This window comes from Cyprinodon tularosa, unplaced genomic scaffold (genome assembly GCF_016077235.1).
Source record: "Cyprinodon tularosa strain WSP-4 unplaced genomic scaffold, ASM1607723v1 ctg319, whole genome shotgun sequence".
Lineage (NCBI taxonomy): Eukaryota > Metazoa > Chordata > Actinopteri > Cyprinodontiformes > Cyprinodontidae > Cyprinodon > Cyprinodon tularosa.
The window spans coordinates 219,845-242,030 of NW_024039029.1; the positions used below are offsets into that span (position 1 = coordinate 219,845).

General features: G+C 43.5%; 1 protein-coding gene across 8 annotated transcripts in view; it reads left to right on the forward strand.

Moving 5' to 3' along the window:
* Positions 1 to 22,186, forward strand: part of LOC119788510 (A-kinase anchor protein 13) — a 197,905-nt gene that overhangs the window by 14,774 nt on the left and 160,945 nt on the right. The window contains exon 1 of one of the 8 annotated variants that reach the window (XM_038292877.1): positions 1,399 to 1,506. The exons of 6 other annotated variants lie outside the window; for them this stretch is intronic. The gene's annotated coding sequence lies outside the window, so the exon portion shown is untranslated. Of the gene's footprint in view, positions 1 to 1,398; positions 1,507 to 22,186 lie in introns of those variants that run through there. One more of the 8 variants, XM_038292875.1, reaches the window with a different exon arrangement.

The following is a 22,186-nucleotide window of genomic DNA, read 5'->3' on the forward strand; positions in this document are numbered from 1 at the left end:
GTAGCCCTCATTGGGTTTACTGCTGATCTACTGCTGAACAAAAGCAATAGAGAATATTTCAAGGGGGTACATGACACAGTTGAATAAGAAAACATAATAATCTTTCTCACCTATTTGATTTTAAAGAAATAAATGCACATTGATTTTTGTTACACGGCAGCATAACATTTAAACCACTTAGAATATTTCTTTTTTCCTGAGAAACGAGCCTTTTTGTTCATTTCTGCTTCCTCGCTCTCCCTGAGGTCTACAGCTCAACTCGTAGCTGTGAGCTCGGTTTTAAATTTGCATTTCAGTGCAAACTTTGGAGCATTAGGGAAAAAAGGTTCCTGATTGAAGGAGTAGTGTTTATGCCAATAAAAGCCTATGTCCCACATTCTTAGGTTAAATGTTTTTATGCTCAATAACATTGTGATTCATGCTGGCAGAAAAAAATGGGACTGTTCAGCTTTTATGTATTAGTGATGAAGATTTCTTTACATTTTAAATGTAGTTTTACTTGCCCTAACGTTTTGCTGATATAACCAAGGGAAAATATGGGGTGGATTTTATTTCAGTATTGTTGCAAGAAGAGAACATGTTTTGTAAAGGGGAAAAAAATAAAACTTTCAAAAACGTTTTATTCCACATTAGTAACTATGCTGCTTTCTTAATGTTATTTTTTTTAATAATATGTATTTTGTATTTTTATTTATTTATTTTTTTTACGGATCACATTCTCTTCCCTTCAAGCTTCATTGAAACGCTTGACGTTTATCAGCACATTGGCCACTAAAAAATGATTGCTTACATCCATGCAAATGCGTCTCATCCCTCACTGCAGAAAAAAGCCAAGAAGCGAAGAGGATGTGATCTGTAAAACGCAATTTAAAAGAATGCAATTCATTAAACTTAACCCTTAAAAGTAAAAGATCTGTTTAAAAAAATTATGAAGTAAAATTTGAAGATATAAATTTTGTATTAGATATAAAAAGAAAAAAAAAAGAATTTTGAGACGGAAAAAAACACGATAAAACAAAATCTGCGTCTGAGAGAGTTACCCCGTTTCATTTCTGGATTTTTTCCCCCCAAAATTTTCCATTTTGAAAATTTGTTCTTTGCTTGCAACAATAATGGAACAACATTCCCTCCATAAAACCTGACGTTTATTTCTTTGCATTAACTTGAAAATAAAACAAAACTTCACCGTTATAATCCCCTGCCGAACATAAGGAGCTACTATGGACATGCTGTGAAGGAGCAGAAGAGGCCCACCTCTAAGCAGAAGCCTGACCTGTGTCTCACAAGCTCCGCCTCCTCCCCTCTGACATCATGGCTTTGATGAGCCTCCTGTCTGTGTTAGCGCAAAGCCATATTTAGCTCAGTGTAATCATTGTGGCAAGAGCTTGCATGCCTGCCCAGGAACCTGCTGAGTACAAACACACCTGTTCTCAGATGGGCTTAAAATGAGTTTCATGTGCACCTGAAGGAGCCTGCTCGCAGCCGTCCTCACCACGCAGGCTGTCGGTAAGGTCTCTCCTGATGCCTTTAATCATGGCTTCGTTAGCTGGGACAAACAAAGAGTGCTTTAAACCGCGCCTGCCTTTATAAGGCTCGTCAAGGAAGTAGTAGATTGCCTTGTTTTTGTTTTGATGCTCATCGTTAAGGTGAGGTTATGACTGTCGCCTAGCAACGCCCGTCTCTGTCATCATGCATCATCCTTCTTTACGTTTGGCCTCTCATAGGAAGTAAGGGTTTTTATCTGTTGGTATGTTTAAGACGTGCTGGGAATTATGAGATGGATCAGGTGGGAAATCCAGCTTCCAAAACAAACTGCTTTACCTTTTAGTTTCAGATTACACTAATCTCTTGTTGTGTTTCAGCCTTTTCGGCAGAATAAAAGAACGTCTTGACAGCTATCTATCACCTGGCTGTCAGGGATTGTTGTTGAATTGACCTGAAAGAGGTCAAGAGTTTATCTTGGGGCAAACGTGCATATTTGTAGGCAGTTTTGAGTTTGCGATTGACAAAGCACGGCTCTTCTCTACTTCTAGAGGTGTTTTTCTTTAGTGCAGCATTGTGGGATCTCTTTCATTTTCATTATCATGATCACCAACCTGTACAGCAGGTATCTCAGAATGCACATTGATTACCTTTGTGAAGAAAGTAAAAAAAAAAGAATCTGATCTGATAATCTGTGAAGCTGCTGTTGGTATTCTCTTGTCTAAAACTCAATACTTTTATATTGAACTTGTGCAATTTCCTTTTAATAAAACTACATTTTATCTTACTTGCAGTCTCCTTTGCACACATTTGCTTTTTTCCCCCAATGTCTGTCTTATATAACCCACTATGGGTTGGCGGTGATTGACCTTTTAGGATGTTGAGAACAATGTCAGAGGCTATACTTTAAAACCTTCAAGAGTTTTTTTGTTATTTTCACATACAAGCTGATCTAGGGTGGTGTTTTAAGCAGCTCTAAGTGAGTCCTTTATAATTTGTTGGGTAAGAGAAGGAGGTGATTGCATAAAATCTGGGGCAGTGAGTTGTCGAGGCCCAGGCCCCGATTACAGGCTGGCCCCTAGTGTGCTTAACAAAAAGATAATGCTATCTAGGCCCACAGGTATTTGGTTTCAGTGGAGAGGGTAATAACTGTCACCAAACACTGGAGAGACCTTTCATCCCCTGGTCTTGTGTTGTCATCCAGCATTTGTGTGCAGTCTCCACACAGAGCCAGCTTTTGTGTGCTGGGCTGGGGTCGTTTCGCCGCCGTGGCCTCGTATCTGTCCACGGAGACAATAGGCAGGTCTGATTAAATCAAACATCCGTGACTATCTAAATGGTAGTGAACACGGTGCGGCCACGTTACTGCTGAGGTCTTGTTCTGGAGGTGACGTAGTTCGGACTAATTTAGCTGTGCTCTGGAGGAGCAGGACTGATACGAAAGCGCAAAAACACTTGCTGTTCAGTCTCACTCAGAAATCATGCAGGTCTTTACCATAAGCAAAGGCAGAGTGGAAGGGGTTAAAAAAAGGTTCAGTTTAGGGTGTACAAATTCGACCTACTCTGCATTATGGACTAGACCTTTACCATCTTTAGAACAACTTTCCCCAAATAAACCTTTTTATTACTAAACTGTATACCTGGAGTAGGGCTGGGCGATAAGACGATGCATATCGTACAGAGTTAGAAAAGTGTCTATCGTGCCAATTCTATTCTATCGTTTCTAACACCTTTTCATCTCATATTCAAGCAAATATTTCCTGAGGAATACTATCAGGATTGTATTAATATAGTCACGTAGCTTAAACAAGGCTTATATAAGTTATAAACAAGAGTTCTTTTTTTTTTTTATCCACAAAGATGCGCTGTCTTGTGGTTTTACATCATGATGGTGCTGTACGGCTTGTGATCACACGCCAGTTTGCGACAAGTTTTACGTCACTTAACTCATGAGAGCTGAGAGATGGAGACACAGGAGGCTGAAGTCTTAAACATGTGGTTGCAACAAACAGTGACTGCTACGCAGGCAGCCCAAGGTGAAGCACTTTAACCAAAAAGAGGGGGTGCATCCGTGATTTGGTTACAATTTGGATTTAAGCAGTCCAGCAAGTAGCAGACAACGGTCATTTGCAAACTGTTACAAGACTGTTCCCTCCCCCAATGGCAAAACACAACAAACCTCTTCCATCACCAAAAGAAGAACCACGAAAGAGAATACACAAGGATCCAAAAGTGTGAGGTAACGCAAGTTGTGAAACAGCAGGAAGAGGTTGCAAAAATAAAAGCCATAGCCAGCCGAGCATGATTCACCCTGTATGACAAAACTCGCCACAAATTAATTTGTTAAATTATATGTAAATCTCACTTCAAAATAAAGTTGAAAAAAGTAAGCATTAATATTGATTTGTTTTAGAGATTAGTTGAAAACGTACTTAATTCAAGCATATTGTGATATATATTAGGGCTCGTTATTTATTGTTGGGAGAGTACAAATTTCATTGCATTTGCCCGCCGGGCAAGTGCAATGAAATCACTCCCTCAAAATTACTTTAAAATCACAGACATTCGCTGAAAACTACCCACAAGCGTTGCGGCGCCATTTTTGTTGTTTTATACACATTCTCGCGTGATTTGAAAAAGCTGCGTGATTTTCTGCTATATGGCGTGATTTTTCTCTCCTTGGTGAGAGAATTCTGCAGAGCAGCAGCTGGATGATGAATTTAATCTATACTATAATACACACTAGATTAAAAATGATTAGTCAGGGATTAGGAAAATAATAATAATTGTATGCGCACAGTGTAAATATTTCTATCATATGGCAGTCTTCTGTACATTGGTCATACATTAAATGTTCATTAAATTTTTTTCTCTTAGACATTGGAGTGGTGCATTTAAATGTTATAGAGCTAAACATGTTAAATTGGTGAGTAGTAGTAGTGTAAGTTTTTAACCTGTCAAGTTTTTTTTTAGATTTTTAACATTACAATTTATATTTTTCCAAGCACACAACAGTTTAAAGCAAAATTTAGTTTGAAGAGAATGTGCAGGAAGGATTGAAAGGCATGTTAACACGGTAATATAGGCTTGAGTTCATTATCTGACGCATGCATATACACACCAGGAACCTGTAAACTTACTGAATTACAAAAAAACATTTAAAAAAAACCAAACATGTTTCATTGAGATATATATATATATATATATATATATATATATATATATATATATATATATATATATATATATATATATATATATATATAATTTTAATTGCCCAATATAATGTTTGATAAATATAGTTCCTAGTATTCATTTTTGTATATACAGGTGCTGGTCATAAAATTAGAATATCATGAAAAAGTAGATTGATTTCAGTAATTCCATTTAAAAAGTGAAACTTGTATATTATATTCATACATTACATACAAACTCATATATTTCAGATGTTTATTTTGTTTAATTTTGATGATTACAAATGACAACAAATGAAAATCTCAAATTCATCATAACAGAAAATTAGAATATTGTGAAAAGGTTCAAAATTGATGGCCCCTGGTGCCACACTCTAATCAGCTAATTAACTCAAACCACCTGCAAAAGCCTTTAAATGGTCTTTCAGTCTAGTTCTATAGGCTACACAATCATGGGGAAGACTGCTGACTTGACAGTTGTCCAAAAGACGACCATCGACACCTTGCACAAGGAGGGCAAGACACAAAAGGTCATCGCTAAAGAGGCTGGCTGTTCACAGAGCTCAGTGTCCAAGCACATTAATAGAGAGGCGAAGGGAAGGAAAAGATGTGGTCGAAAAAAGTGTACAAGCAAGAGAGATAACCGCACCCTGGAGAGGATTGTGAAACAAAACCCATTCAAAAATGTGGGGGAGATTCACAAAGAGTGGACTGCAGCTGGAGTGAGTGCTTCAAGAACCACCACACACAGACGTATGAAAGACATGGGTTTCTGCTGTCGCATTCCTTGTGTCAAGCCACTCTTGAACCACAGACAGCATCAGAAGCGTCTTGCCTGGGCTAAAGAGAAACAGGACTGGACTGCTGGTGAGTGGTCCAAAGTCATGTTCTCTGATGAAAGTAAATTTTGCATTTCCTTTGGAAATCAAGGTCCCAGAGTCTGGAGGAAAAGAAGAGAGGCACTTCATCCACGTTGCTTGAAGTCCAGTGTAAAGTTTCCACAGTCAGTGATGGTTTGGGGTGCCATGTCATCTGCTGGTGTTGGTCCATTGTGTTTTCTGAGGTCCACGGTCAACGCAGCCACATACCAGGAAGTTTTAGAGCACTTCATGCTTTCTGCAGCTGACCAACTTTTTGGAGATGCAGATTTCATTTTCCAACAGGACTTGGCACCTGCACACAGTGCCAAAGCTACCAGTACCTGGTTGAAGGACCATGGTATCCCTGTTCCTAATTGGCCAGCAAACTCTCCTGACCTTAACCCCATAGAAAATCTATGGGGTATTGTGAAGAAGAAGATGCAATACACCAGACCCAACAATTCAGAAGAGCTAAAAGCCACTATTAGAGCAACCTGGGCTATCATAACACCTGAGCAGTGCCACAGACTGATCGACTCCATGCCACGCCGCATTGCTGCAGTAATACAGGCCAAAGGAGGCCCAACTAAATACTGAGTGCTGTACATGCTCATACTTTTCATGTTCATACTTTTCAGTTGGCCAACATTTCTATAAATCCTTTGTTTTTATTGGTCTTCAGTAATATTCTAATTTTCTGATATGATGAATTTGAGATTTTCATTTGTTGTCATTTGTAATCATCAAAATTAAACAAAATAAACATCTGAAATATATGAGTTTGTATGTAATGTATGAATATAATATACAAGTTTCACTTTTTAAATGGAATTACTGAAATCAATCTACTTTTTCATGATATTCTAATTTTATGACCAGCACCTGTATATACAAAAATGAATACTAGGAACTATATTTATCAAACATTATATTGGGCAATTAAAATTTTTTCTGGGCAAATGAAATGTGAAAGCCACTTACCTGAAGGGCTCAGAAAGGTGTGATGTCACCTAGAAAAACTTAAAAAAAAAAGTTGCTTTGCCACACTGGGGTATAAAAGCATCCCCGTCTCTCTGTACCAAGTAAAATTTAGGAAAGTAAGCATTGTAAACTTTCTAGTGATTTTCTTTTTCATTCAGATTGGTGAATAATTAGCAAGCATTAAGTTAGTTTATTTAGCATTAATTTACCTACCAGACCCCGCCCAGGTCTCGTCCCCTAAATTCACCCTGGTCTCTGCACCTCCTTCTTAAGGCTAATTTTTCAAATATTAGGTGTGGGCGGAGTAAGGTTATGGTAGGAAGGTAAAAAGGCCTTGGCTTTTGTTTAGAAAAACATTCTGCGCCTACTTCTCTATTTGGGTCCAATATTGACCTTTGGGACAATTAACAGAATCACAGAGAATGTGGACTGTTAAACAGTGCAGGGATGGCTTCCATACAGTCTATCAGTGCTGTACTATTCTCTGCATGGATCAAAAATATTGGTAAAGACTGTTCAGAAGGCAGTATTATTTAGTTCTGGTGTCTGTTTCCAATTAATACACAAACTGCCTGCAGAGACTGCTGGAAGTTATGTCGTTGCAATCCTGTTCCCTAATATATTGCGGCTCCTTGTTTCAATTCCGGTTCCTGTCGAAACACTACTTTCAACACGAAGGGTCAAGAAAGTTTAAGTTTTGAATAAGACTTCCATTTAAACTAAATATTCCGAACTGCTGACTGAATTTCAATTCTATTAACTATATATTTCCTATAAGCTAAACTACAAATAATCAATAAGTATATTATACCAAACCTGTGAACACTACCTCCTATGAATTCTTCGGCGTTGGTATTAGGAGGCTTATTTTCTGCTCGGTGATCTGGGTATTTAAACCAGGAATCAAACATTTTAAATTTGAAAGATTCCCATTTGTTGATTTAAAGTTTATTCTCGGGGCCCAACTCTAGCACTAGTCTTAGGGTGTGTTCACACAAGCCCTGTTTTATCTACTCTAAATGGACCATAGTTTTTTTGGCCAGAATGTTTGGTCCATTTAGGGAGGTATGATTGTTTAATCGAACTCTGATGCTCCAAAAACTGTAGTTGTACTGTAATTACATAATGATAAAAATGGATTTATTCGTATTTTAAAGTCATAGGGAAGTCATATTTAAATTTAAAATAATTCTGGCTTAAGCATGTATATAAATTTACTCTTTATCAGACCATATTGTCCAAAACGTCCTGTCTTAAAATCTGTTTTTTTTTTTTTTTCATTATCTCATGCAGGCCAGTTAGTTATACGTCAGCCTGTACACCTAAATTGGCCAATAATATATCAACGGTAATCTGCCAATCAATTAAGCCAAACTAATTAAAAATCAGCAGAGTCAGAATAAAGAAAATGATCAACCAGTAAAGGCCCGGAGATGTTTTTAATAATAATCTGTTACTTTAAACAGAATTTAACACTGAAATAAAATGAGGTGTTAATGCATCAATGTTATACATTGAATTTTTTAAACAAAAATATATATAACAAAAGTTTTTTTTAATATTTTTCCATTTTAAAATCTAAAGTGTTTTTGGAAGTAGAGAACAACAATCATTCAGTTTCCTGCTTCACATATTTTATAAAACACCTGAACTGACCGTTTGTTATTTTGCTGTCTTAATGTTGGCAGTGGGCTTTATGCTGCCCTGCAAGGCTTTAAACCTGGGTTTAAATGGAGACAAAGCCATTCTAAAGCACATATCAAGGTGCTAATTTTGAGCCTAAATCCATATTTATTTTTGATTCTGTTCATGGTGGAGAATCCTGCTTCACAGCAGCAGGTTGAGCTAAACATCCTCTAAATGCTCAGGGTCATCTTTGAGCACCATTTCACTTTTCTTTCACCAGTTCACCTCAGTTCTTCCAGCAGTCCACACTTTCTCTGCTCTCTTTTTCTCATCATCTTCTCCTTCTTTCCCATCCCCCGGCTTGCCACAGGTTTGCCTGCTGTGTCTTAAAGTATCGTTGGTTAATTTGTATCATGTGCAGCCTGGTCCGGATGCTCCCGAGGACCTAACAGTATTAACAGGAGAAGTGAAGTGAAGTTAGACACTGCCGTTAGACAACATGCGGTTATTTATAAATGTATTAAATCAGGTTGGGTCTGGATTAGCCTGCAAGTGGTTCCGGATCTGGACCCTGGTCTGCTAATTCATGACCATTGTTGTAGATAGATTGGTTTGAGGAGGGTAATCTGCACTGGAGTTCATGGCAAACACCTCAACAGGTGTCTCCTTTAGTTTTTTGGTTTGCTTGAGTGTGGTCACAGCTAAAGGTCTGGTTATGCTCCTGCAGGAGTGTGCCACAGTGAGGTTGACGCAGACATTTTTGATTTTTGCCCGTTATTGAAGCGTGGTCTGTGCTATACACTGTGGGTCTACATACGGCCGAGGCGGTGAGGAAGTGGGGGCAAGTTTGTCCGACAACGGAGGGACATGAGGGCGAAAAAGAGCGGGGATCCAGGTGGAAAAAGGGTCCCAGCGTTCTCTCACACCTCGCTCCTCTAGCTAGTCCATCTTCACAAGTCGTTTTCCACAATGGCGGTCATAAAAACAAAATAAGCCAACCGCCTGTCTGCGGCACTGTTTGCGGTCAGTTACAATTTGGGGGAGGTGCAGCGGAGTGTCTGTGGAGGGGGTGGGGATATCTTTTTGTTCACTGCGATACCTATGCAGAGGACCTGATTTCTAAGTATAAATCAGCCTTAAGCAGGGAGTCTGAACTAAGGTCAGGAAATAAATTGGTTCGTTTAAAGCGGAATAATTGAGGCAGATGTGAGGAGAGTGTCTCCATTTGAACTCTAGTTGCTGTTTCCATGGGTTGCAGTTTGAAAAAATGTGTATATATATAAACAAAAAGATGTGAACTGTTTTAGTTTTTGTAAAATGGTTTTTCAAAAAAACACGATTACTTATATTAAGATGATATAAAGGTTAATTGTTCAGCTTCAATGACCATTGTTACCAGCTGCCTCTACAGTCATATCTAGAATGTAATGGCAAATATATTTCTGGTGTAATTATCCTCAGCAATTGACCCGGTCCCCCACAGCAATCATAGTCACTCAACCAGGGAAATACATTGTCAACCCTTGCTTCAACTTATGACTAGATGGGTTGTTCTCAGATTCTCTCAAGTAAGTGCAACTATGCAGTTATATATTACCCTGAGCTTGGCCCCAGTGTACACTGTTTGACATTGAGCTCATTCCCGATGATGACAACCTTATCTGCTTTCTGTACGGAGATACATGCAGGTATCCTGGCCCCACTGTGACTCCTTTTGAAGGCTTTAGTTTCAAAGATAATTTATTCGTTCTGTGGTCTCAGCCGGCCTACAGTGCATTCCTCCAGAGTGATATGAGCGTCTAGTATTTTAGAAGTCTTGTGCGATGACTCAGAGATCATTCTTGTCTGGAATGAAATTTGTTTGGGGTCAGATGGCATACTGGCACATGACTGCTTTCTCTCTAGACTTAGTTTCAGCTGCAATTTTCGCAAGTAAATCTATGTGACGCTTGCAAATGAAATACTTGTCCGATGTTAAACAAATGTAAGGTTTTGTTTTTGGTGCTTTAGAAGCCTATAGCATTCATTTGTCTTGGGTGGCACACCTGGGAGCTGTTAAAATGTTTCCAGTGCTTCAGGCTTTATGAGCAAATACATCAAACTTATATCTTAACTGTGACAGTGTTTACAAGCAATAAATGATATAAAGGACCCCTGCGTTTATCTCTGCAAAAATGTGTATGTCACAATCCTAAGGAGTGCCTTTATGTAATATTCTCTGCACTGTTTTATCTGAAGGGTTATGCATGCAAATTATACAGCCGGTCAGTTGGATGCAGGCTGACTTGTGACCATTAATCGCTCACACCTCATGCAGGATACAGTGGGATAGCTTCTGAGGCACATTAAAAGTAGTAGAAGTAGTAGCGCCTCAAAAAGAAAAATAGTGTGTGCATCTGATGTCATTGTTGACAGTATACATTAATGTTTGTGATAAGCGGATGAGTTCAGACTGCAGGTCTTTATGCTGAATTTCAATTCTTTTATCCAAAATACAGTTTCGTCAACCATGAGATTTCCTGTCTGAATGGTTCAGAAGGGGAATGTAGACGTCATTCAGCAGCGCAGTGTTTAGAGAAGTAATAATAGATGTGATGGTTACTAGACGTGTTTTAAAAAGCTTAACTGGAAAACCAACCATGTAATAGTAGATGTGTCTGTGTGTGTATTATTAAACTGACACAGTAAAAAGGTCAGGTATCAGTCACCTATGGGCAAAAAGATCAGTTTGGGTTGCATATGCCTGCTGTGTGAATCTAGCTTGTGTTTCTTCTTTAATAGTTGCAATTAATTATCAGATATCAGCTTTAAGGCCAAATCCTGATGCTGTACGATTTTTTTTTTCAGTCGTTGCATGCAGTGATATGCAGCGACGACTGTACGACGAAACCCTGGGATTTCGTTGTACAGTGCAGGTTCACAGCTCACGATGCATGTGCGGCCCGACGCTCTGATGCAATCTACCTGCTCACACTGCATCTCTAAAAAACAGATCTGACTCGGGCCTGGAGATAGATCACACTACTGGGACTCATCTATCCAGAAGCCAAACCAGTAGAAGAGGAATATGAAGCTCACTAGAGTGAAACACGCTGCAGTTTAGTGCTGAATTCCCTTAAAAGAAAAGGCGATGACGTATTTGGACAAATACATGGCTGAGCAAACATGGCTACTACGGTCTGTCAATTTTACAGAAAGAACTTACACCCCCGACATGCTGCTGTGTTTTCATCTGAGAGGAAAAAGGAGAAGAAGAATCCTTGTTTTCGCACTGCGCGATTTGCCCACAACGGTCAACTGAAAATCAAACATGTTTGATTTTCTCCCAATCTCACGATTCCTGATTTGGAGGTGGTCGTGAGAGGCTGATCGCCCCTCGCTACCCCCTGTACACTGCACGACGCACGATCAGGCTGAAAGTCGGGCTATCGAAAAATTCTTGCATGACTGTAAAGTCGACCAGAATATGACAAAAAAAAAAAGACGCGCAGCATAAGCCTGGCTTGAGTTGATCAAACTCTTTGCGTTTGCTTATAGATTTGCCTTTTGGCAGCTGACCACAGCTTTTCAATTGTGCTAGAAAGGTTTGAGTAGAATCTCTTCAAAATAAAATCCCTGTTTCTTCTTATTAAGATTTGATCTTAATTTTACATATTACATATTTACATATTTTTTACACTTTTGATATAATGTCTGCTTTAAGTGGGTCACGCTGTCAGCTAAAGGCATGTTTAAAGTCTTTACATTCCAGTTTAAAATAAGTTGATTACTAAATTAGTTGATGATAATGTCTTAATCATAATTATTTACCTGAAAATACATTTTTCACTTTAGTTTTCTTTTGACATGTTTTTTCTTTCTATAAAACTTTCAGTTCTTGATTGTTGAACAGTTTTCACCTCTCAGTGTTTTTTTCCTCCTTGAAGTTCCTGTTAATTCATTTGCACCTTACGTTCTATTTCATCCCTACTGACCGCCAGAGGCGGTGCTTCAAGCACTGAATGATCATTCTTGCGCATGCGCAGGTCGAGTATTAATGACAACAAAGTCAGCTGTGACCTGCCGGGGACCCACGTGACTCTATATAGTCACGTGGCACCCGGCAATCAATCCCTTTTGTTCTTCTCGCGCGCAGGTGTGTTGAGTACCGGAGTGTGGTCGTGTGAAGCTGGTTGCTTCTGTGTATACCACTAGTTTCCTGGCTGCTTGTTGCTGGTAGCCCCGTGACCGGGTTTGGTCGGAGCTGCGGGTAAGTCTCGCCCTCCAGGGGCTGCACAAGCTGCTTTCACCTTACCAGATCTGCGGTGACTGGTAAGTTTTCGTTCTTTTCTCAGCAGTAGTTTACTGTTCGCTTTGATTTGCCACGTTAATTTTGTGGCTCTTTTGACTCACGGTAGCGTTTCTGCTCGCGCTGAGTTGTTTTCAGTTTGTTTGCCTAAGCCCACCAGTAGCGTTTCTGCTCGCGTTGGGTTCTTCTATAGTTTGTTTATCTACACTCACCAGTGGCGTTTCTGCTCGCGCTGAGTTGTTTTCAGTTTGTTTGGCTAAGCCCACCAGTAGCGTTTCTGCCCGCGTTGGGTTCTTCTATAGTTTGTTTGCCTAAACTCACCAGTGGCGTCTCTGCTCGTGCTGAGTTCATCTTTAGTTAATAATCGATTTGCTAGTGGCGTTTCTGCTCACGCTGAGTTTGGAATCTCTGCGGGGGTTTTCCTACAACGAGTCGCCAGTAGCGTTTCCTGCTCGTGTTGACTTGTCCTTGGTAGCAGGCTGATCACGCCTTTCAGCAGTATGATGCTGGATAATTTATGTTGCTCGACCTGTCTGGCTCCACTTCAGCCGGATGACGGGCATGACTTGTGTCCCTCCTGCCTCGGTGTGGAACATCTCCGGGAGGCGCTGTCAGATGACGCTTGCCCCAACTGTCGTGTCATGCCCCGGTCGGTCAGACTGGATCGGTTGGCTGCACTGGAGCAGCCTACCGACTGGGCGAGCGCTTCGCCGCGTGCTCGTTTGCCGATGGAGAAAGCGGTGTGCAAACGATCTACTGTGGCTGCACCTTCGGTACCGACGAAGCGTGCTAGACGGACCGATGCAGGGAGGTTGTCCACCAGAGTGGATCATCTCACTACTGAGCTGGCCCAAATGAAAGCCCTCCTCCAGTCCTTTCAGACTGCTGGTGATCGCGGCACGGCTCTCCCTACCGAGCAGGATGAAACGTCAGTCAATGACGACGATGCTGTTTCTGTGGCGGCCTCTGGCACCCATTTCTGTGAGGACCTTCCGGAGCTGGGCTCCGGGGCCTCTGGGTCGGACTCCATTGCCTCCCAGGAGGATACGGGGGAGTCTGTGACATCCGCTATTCGAACGGCTCTTGCCCGTTTACAGATTAGTGTTCCTCAGGCCCAGCCTGCGGCTTCCAGCGCCTTCTTTAGGCGCAGTAGGTCAGAGACTGCCTTTGTGGTTCCTCCCTCGGCGGAGTATGTGCGGGAACTGCATGCTTGCTGGTCAGACACCAAGGCGTTTTCACGTCTGACGACGGATGGCAGGGTCCTGGCAGCTATGCAGGAGGCACCCAAGGTTGGCTTAGGGCAGATGCCAGCGGTGGAACCGGGCATTGCCTCTCTTATAATCCCGCCTGATGAGGCCTTGCGGCCCAATGCCCGTTGTCCGCGTCCTCAGTGCCGTATTACCGACGACCTTCTCTGTAAGGCCTATGACTCTGGGGCCCGCATGGGCCGGATTGGGAACTCTCTCTCCCATCTTATGCTGGCCCTGTCTTCCTCCTTGGAATCTGTTCCGCTGGATCATGCCATGCAAGGCCTGGTTGATGCATCTCTGCAGGCCTTTGCTCTTATGACGAGGGAACTTGGACGCACACTCTCCACACTGGTTCATGCTCGCCGCCAGGTCTGGTTGGCGCAGTCACCACTAACTGAGCCTTGTAGGAGGACCCTCCGGGCCCTGCCTGTGGTCCCGGGGGAGCTTTTTGGTTCAGCGGCACTGGACGCCTTGGACCGTACGGCTCAGGCCTCTAGAACGAGGCAACAGCTGGCAGGGCTTCACAGACGTGATCGCCAGCCAGTAAGCACCTGGGCAGCTGCGGGTCCTTCACGGAGGTCCTTAGTGCCTTCTCCTTCTCCCACTGAGCCCCAGGGTCTGTTACCAGGTCAGAGATCGGTCCGGGGACCTGCTCTAGATCGGAGGAACAGAGCTCGAGACCAGGCTGGGACGAGGTCCTTTCATCCCTTTCGAGCCGCGCAGTCTGGCCGGCGTCCTCCCGGGCCTTCGAAGGGCCGGGGGACCCGCAGATGATGCCTTAGGGCCGGCGGTCGGTTATTTTTCCCCGGGACAGCTCAGCTTCTGGGCTGCCCACACCCCGGACTTGTGGGTGTTGTCCACCCTGTCCCGGGGGTACCATCTTCAATTCCGCCGCCGGCCACCTATCCCTGGCCGGGTCAGGATGACTGTGATCCACGACCCGGTGAAGGCACAGGCACTGAACCAAGAAATCTGCACCTTGCTGGCCAAGGGTGCTATAGTGCCTGTGGACCCCCTGCTGGATCCAGGGGGCTTTTATTCCACGTATTTTCTGGTTCCGAAGAAGACCGGGGGCCTGCGTCCAGTCTTGGACCTCAGAGGCCTGAATGTGTACTTGAAGGCCATGCCCTTTCATATGCTGACCACCAAGGAAGTGTTGCAGGCGATTTCCCCGGGCGATTGGTTCACTTCCATAGATCTCAGGGATGCTTATTTTCACGTTCCGATCGCTCCGCCCCATTGGCGGTTTCTTCGTTTTGCTTTTCAAGGGAGGCATTTCCAGTTCAGGGTCCTCCCGTTCGGACTTTCACTGTCCCCCAGGGTGTTCACCCGATGTGTTGCAGCGGCCCTCTCTCCTCTGCAGGCACAGGGATTGAGGATCCTCCCATATCTCGACGACTGGCTCATTTGTGCCGCGACGTGGGACCAGGCGGTTCGAGATACTCGGTTAGTGCTCCATCATGTGGGATGCTTGGGCTTGCAGGTGAACATGGAGAAAAGCAGTCTGACCCCCTCACAGGAGACTGTCTTCCTGGGCATTGCCATGGATTCCATCTCAATGACTGCTTGCCCGTCACCCCAGCGGGTGGACAGTATATTGAGCGTGCTCCCGGAATTCAGGCGCGGCATGGCGCTGCCTCTTGTGCGGTATCTTCGACTCTTGGGCATGCTTACAGCTGCGTCCGCCGTAGTGCCCTTGGGGCTGCTGTCATTGCGGCCCCTCCAGATGTGGTTGAACAGCTTGAATCTGGATCCCACACGGAACACTCATCGTCTCCGAAGACTTCGGGTGGGGCCTCAGTGTCTTCAGTCTCTGTCCCAATGGAGGGTGAGGTTGTTTATGACCACAGGGGTCCCGCTCGGTTCCCTCCCGTGTCGTCGGGAAGTTGTGTTTACAGATGCATCCTCCACGGGCTGGGGTGCAACCTGGCGGGGTCAAATGGCACAGGGGACATGGTCCCAGCGGCAGGGCAGGGAACACATCAATGTCCTGGAGTTACAGGCTGTGCTTCTGGCTCTTCAGAGCTTTCTTCCAGGCTTGCGGGGGAAGCACGTGCTGGTGAGGTCAGACAACACCACAGTGGTCTTTCACATCAACCACCAGGGGGGCACGAGGTCAAGGAAACTGTTGTGCTTGACTCAACGGCTTCTGACCTGGGCAGCTCCACGCATAGCCAGCCTCAGAGCAGCCTACATCCCAGGGCCGGAGAACGTGCCAGCAGATTTTCTATCCCGTCAGAAGCCGCTTCCAGGGGAGTGGAAGCTTCACCAAGAGGTGGTGGAGTGCATCTGGAAGGTCTTTGGCAGGGCGGACGTGGACCTCTTTGCCTCAAGGGACGCATTTCACTGTCCCCTTTGGTTCTCGTTGGACAACAGCAGCCCTCTGGGCCACGATGCTCTGGCACACGACTGGCCCAGGACCCTCCTTTATGCCTTTCCGCCATTCAGCCTACTTTTTCAGACTCTCCTCAGGGTACGTCAGGAGGGGCACAGGGTCCTGCTGGTGGCCCCCTACTGGCCAGCGAGGACTTGGTTTCCTCTACTGTGCGAGCTCAGCTCCGGCTCGCCAATGCGTCTCCCCTCCAGGAGAGACCTTCTTTCCCAGATGGGGGGTCAGATCTTGCACCCCGAACCGGACCGGCTCCAGCTCTGGATTTGGCCCCTGCAAGGCCGGGGTCCACCTTCTCAAGATACACTGGGTCCATAGGGCATACAATGGCTAATGCATGGGCGCCGTCCACGCGAGCTGTCTATGCTAACAAGTGGACGGTCTTTGCGACCTGGTGCCGTGATAGAGGGCAGGACCCGGTGCAGTGCTCAGTTTCTGACATACTGACCTTCCTGCAGGCATTGCTGGATCAAGGACGGTCCCCATCTACCTTAAAGGTGTATGTGGCTGCCATTTCCTGTTGGCATGTTGGGCTGAATGGTTGTTCTGTGGGCCGAGACAAGGATGTTGTACTGTTTTTAAGAGGTGCTCGGCGTTTGCACCCACCCAACCGCCCTGTGGCACCGGCGTGGGACCTTTCTCTTGTGCTTGAGGCTCTTCGGTCCCTCCCATTTGAGCCCCTGGCGTCGGCGGACCTCAAATGGCTCTCACTGAAGACTGCGTTCCTTTTAGCTATGGTTTCCGCAAAACGTGTAGGGGAGTTACAGGCTCTCTCGATAGCCGAACCCTGCTGCCGGTGGAATCCTGATGGCTCAGGCGTTACACTGTGGGCTGATGTAGCATTTATTCCTAAGGTATCACTGCCAGCAGGCAGCACCCAGCCTCTCCATCTTGCCCGGTTTGACTCCGGAAGTCCCTCTGAACCACTGTGTCCTGTCCGTGCCCTTGAGACATACATCAATGCCACGGCATCCTTCCGAAAGACAAATAGCCTTTTTGTTTGCTACGCTGGCTCACGGAAAGGTCAGGCACTTTCTAAGCAGCGACTTGCACACTGGGTTGTGGATTTGATCTCCAAGGCTTATGCCTTGCAGGACCGGCCACTGCCGGCGGGAGTGAAATGCCACTCTACAAGGGGCATGTCGACATCGTTTGCTGCTACGACTGGGGTGCCATTGGATGTTATATGTCGTGCGGCCTCCTGGAAGTCACCTAGTACCTTTACTCGGTTCTACAGGGTGAATGTGGCTGCGCCCCATCCGCTTCAGGGAATCCTCGAGCAGCATGCCTCTACATCACATTAGGTGGGTGGTGTAGTCGTTGTTCCTTGAATGTTGCTGATTCCTCGTGACCTTGTTGATATGAGTCATCCAGTGCTTGAAGCACCGCCTCTGGCGGTCAGTAGGGATGAAATAGAACGAAAGTTACTACCGTAACTACGGTTCTATGAATCCCGGATGACCGCCAGAGTGCTTGGTCCCTCGGAATCTCTGCTTTCGCGAGAAGATTGAGGGATTGATTGCCGGGTGCCACGTGACTATATAGAGTCACGTGGGTCCCCGGCAGGTCACAGCTGACTTTGTTGTCATTAATACTCGACCTGCGCATGCGCAAGAATGATCATTCAGTGCTTGAAGCACCGCCTCTGGCGGTCATCCGGGATTCATAGAACCGTAGTTACGGTAGTAACTTTCGTTCCACATGGATGGGAACGTGTTTCATGAGGCATTATTTTGTTGGACTAGCTGAAGTTTCTTAGAATCAGAAAAAATATGTTTGTTTGATAAATCCAGCTAATGCATATTTAGAAGATGCCAGTTTTTGGACTGAAAAATACTTCATTTAGTTAAGCTTTGGAGCTTTTTCTTGCTGGCTTCTTCATATCTTTTAGAGCTGGGGTCTTAAAAATCAAGCCTGGGCCTCAAGATAGAAAAAAAGGGCATTATTTGACAGAAGCAGGTATTTATTTGGGGGTGTTGTAATCTAGTTAATATTTATTGGAGGACTCATACCTGCACAGGTGGAGGACACATTCTGATCTGACCTTCCTGTAGATAGAAGTGCTGTCCTCCTTGCCGGGGTGTTGGGTTTCTCCTTAAATCTATTTTAGGTTTCAGTTCCTCTTTACTTGTGTTTTGCACGTGTGTAAAAGCTGCACAACTAAACTCTGAGAGCTTCTTGAGCCGTAAGCCACAGGTAGCTGTTGTCCCAATAACACAGATCTGCATTGACATTCCTCAAGTTAATTAGTGGCCAGCGGGGAGGTATCTGACCTAGAAAAACGGCAGCACCAAGCTCTGTGGCTAATAAACACTTCCATGAATTTCCACATTTCCTGTTGTGCTCGTCAAGCTTGAAGGCTAAGTCCTATTTTATCTGAAGGATCTGTTCTGCTTCTTAGAACTGTTCTTTCTTCCCAAAACTCTTTGTGCTTTCTTTAAATGACTACAGGTGCCTCGTTAGCATGTGGCGAGATTCTGATATCCCTCCATCATCAAACATTTCTCTCAGCAACCCTTCACAGAAATGGTCAGGGAGCTTTTGCAGAGCTCCTTCTCTCCCTTCCTGAGCATTGGGTTTAAATAATAACCTCTGCTTTCTGCACAATCTTCACTTCATGGTTGGAAAAATAAATCCGCCGGGATAGTTTAGGACCGAGGCATGGGTTTACTGCGGGGCTTGAACAGTTGGCTTAAATGTCAAATGATAATACCTTTATTCCCCAAAGCTGTTTGCAGTTTGAATCCTAGTGTCTCCAGTGTTCTCAATAACTTTTTGAACTTTATTACAACCTTCTGGCATTTTATTAATAAAAATCTGGATAATTTGAAGATGTTCAAACATCTCTCAAAGGATTCATGAAATATTTGTGAAAGTATTTTTTTTCTTTTTCTGTAGAGTCCAGGCCGGTTCATCCGCTGTTCAGTGATACTACCAGGATGTTATTGATTATACTTTTACAGTTGTACTATTTGTGATTATCATAATCTCATATTAATTTTGCAGTGTCCTTTTTTTGGACTATAGCTGACATTGCTTAATTAAAAATGAGATAAAAGACCAGTTTTTTCTCCTTCTCTCCTTGTAGCAACATATTTCCATAAAAAAGAAAAAATAAGGTTGAGCGTTCTGCCCATGTGGCGATGATGGGGAATCCTCAGCTGATTATAGAGGAGGGTCAGGAGACAGCCGGATTAATGAGTTGTGAAGATAATCCAGTTCATTGTCCCATTCATGCTGAAGTCACATGGCTGTAACGGTTTGTTTTGATAGCTCAGTGAACTGTGACAGACAGAACCCGCTCCATATTACCTCTCTTCCACCGAAATCCTTTTTTCCCTTGATATATTGAGCCATTTGTCAGTTCCAAGCCCTTCAGAGTGGTTGTGTCTTTGTTGCTTTTTGCAATAGAGGAAGAAGAGAAAACTGCGTTAGAGTGGCGGATTGTGCCATAATGGAGACTCATAAGAAGCTTGGCTGAAATGTGGCTGCTTCCAGTGTTTTAGATGGAGTTAATGGTTTGTGTAATCTCTGTAAGCAGGTGTTGGGTAGCCGTAGGGGGACTTTTAGGGATATTATTTCTCAAGGTTCTTCTATTACCAAAGAATGGCTTAAAAAAGGGTTGATTTTTTTATGTTTTTCCCCCTTCAATGTTCTTTTCCTGCCTGCTTTAAAACCAGGATGCTTAAGATAAAGAAGCGTGTTTAATAGAATACTTTGACATACTTTTGGCCAATTGTTTTGCGATTCATATCCAGCAGTGCCTTTTCTTGTCTTAAGTATCAACTAATCTGGGACATACACTTGTTGTATTCTCTCTTTCTTGTGGCTGTAGAAAGATCAGCTCCAGAGGTTTTCTTTTCAGTTTCAGAAGATATTATCTTACAAGCAGGCTGTAACCTGACATCAAAGTCCAGGTAATGTCCACCGCAGCAGAATATCTTCTAGCAGCCAATTGTTTTGCACTTGTTCACCCCTTTACTTTTTGCAGTTTCCTAAAACAGGAATTGGCGCACACATGCATGTCTATTTTAAAAGTCCTCTGGATTGCTCCCTTATTCTAGGTTCACACCTAAACCAGCAGAAGCAGCTAGTTTACATGCAAAGTCAATGGTTGACGCATCTGAGGCATGCAATGCACTTCAGAAGTTGAAAAATTGAACTTTTGCTGCTGAGACAGTCTGTCATGCAGATCACTGTGATCACTCTAAAACAGTTTATTAGTGTCTGGCGTTTAACGTTTATTAAAGTACCTGCAGGTAAAATATGTTCGATTTTAATATTCTGTTGCCTGCAGTTGGGTTTACATAAATGAAAACGCTTTCCAGGCGTTGTGAACACTAGTGGAAAACTACGAAGAGGTGACCGGGACCAGTGGCAGCTGTTGAACGGAGTTCCTAGTGTCAGAGCTCGCCAGTGTACGGGGGTCTGAGCTGCTCTGACAGAAACAATATTTGAATGCAGGAAGGTAATCTGGATTACCTGACTGCGCAGATGAAGTTTTCAGGTGACTTTCTCACTTAAAAACATATTAAAACTACTTTTTAACCCACTAATCACAGCAAATATAGCTGCCATTGTTACAGGCAAAGAAAGGATAGGGTAGCTCTGCTCAGCGCGCATCATACCCACTTTTGGACCACACAGACAGCAGCAAAGATGCTTCAGTCAAAACTCAACTCAAACAAGAATCAAAAATGAAGTAGCGTGCACATTTTTGCTGCCTCGATCTGCTGCCTAGCATTAGAGGAACTGTTGGACCAGATGTTCTGTCACACCCACTGAGCTGCATGGAGGAAGCTCATCTATGGCACTACAGTAGTTGAACATATATTCAACAAGCATTCTGAAACGTTTTTATTAATACTGAATCAAGGCACTCTCTGTCCTTCGAATGAAAGAGACAGTTGTGGACATTGGCTATTAGAAATGGACTGCCTCACCCTGTCTGGCTCGTTGCTGTCATTTTGTGTGACTTTTTTTTTAAATAATTTATCTCTGAAGATAAAGAAGCAGAGCCCAACCCAAATAATGTAATTCTGCTAGGTATGGTGCACCTGTAACATCATCTAAGCTAAAATGCATATTTCAGTTTCATTTTTCCCTGTTTTCAGTACTTTTGAATCTGACCAAGGTCAGCTTCATTAGTGGTGACATGAGGTAATACCTGAGCCCTACAGAGGTTGCACAGGGAGTCCACCTTTAGTAACGACACGGCCATGTGTGCCTCTGCCAGAAGGTGTGCTGTGTGCGGCAGCACAGCCTCAAGAGCATGGAGGACATTCCAGACGGCTCCCGTTAAAAGAACCATATCTGCTCCTTTTTGTAATGGCATTCAGGATGAGAACTGCCTGAACCCTAAAAACACATTTCCCTTCAGGAGGTCATTGGCATTAATGGCTCTAACCAAACCATGAGAGTTAGGTAGAGTCAGGCCAAAAGGAGCAGGTGAAAAGATTATAATTAATAGGTTTCATTGTGTAAACACATAGTTCCAAATAAAAAAACAAAACAACAAAGAAAGAAAGAAATGAAAAAAAGATGCTGAAAAATATATGATTTTCATTATATTTATGAAATGAGGCGTGTACATCTTAACCCTTTATAGGGCATGTTACCGTTTTTGATCACATGCATACTCCTTACAAATGGAGCCCCTCCTCCCGGTCCCTCAGTGAGATCTAGAAGCACAAGATCTATATCCAGCCATTCATCAAAGATAATGCTACATGGCTGTACATCTTATTTTGGCATTTGACCAATCAGATGAGCCCTTGAATGATATATTACCTACTGGAAATTAAGTTGGGAAAAAAGTAAAGAAGTCAAGAAAAAAAAGGTAAAAAGCTAATTGAAAAGTTAAAAGTTACTAAGTCTAGTTAACAATTCTATTTTGGTTTACAAGCTAAAAAAATGCCATCAAAATATCCATAGTTTTTGAATGTTACAAAGGTAATAAGGTGTTGTCCTGGATTCCAATAATACTATTGGCTATAAATGTTGATTTTCAAAGTATTTAACTTAGAGCCCTATAAAGGATTAAAACATAATTTAAAAAAAGGAAGGCCACCCCACTTCATGTGGAAGATACATGTTCAGAATGCAGCGGGAACAGA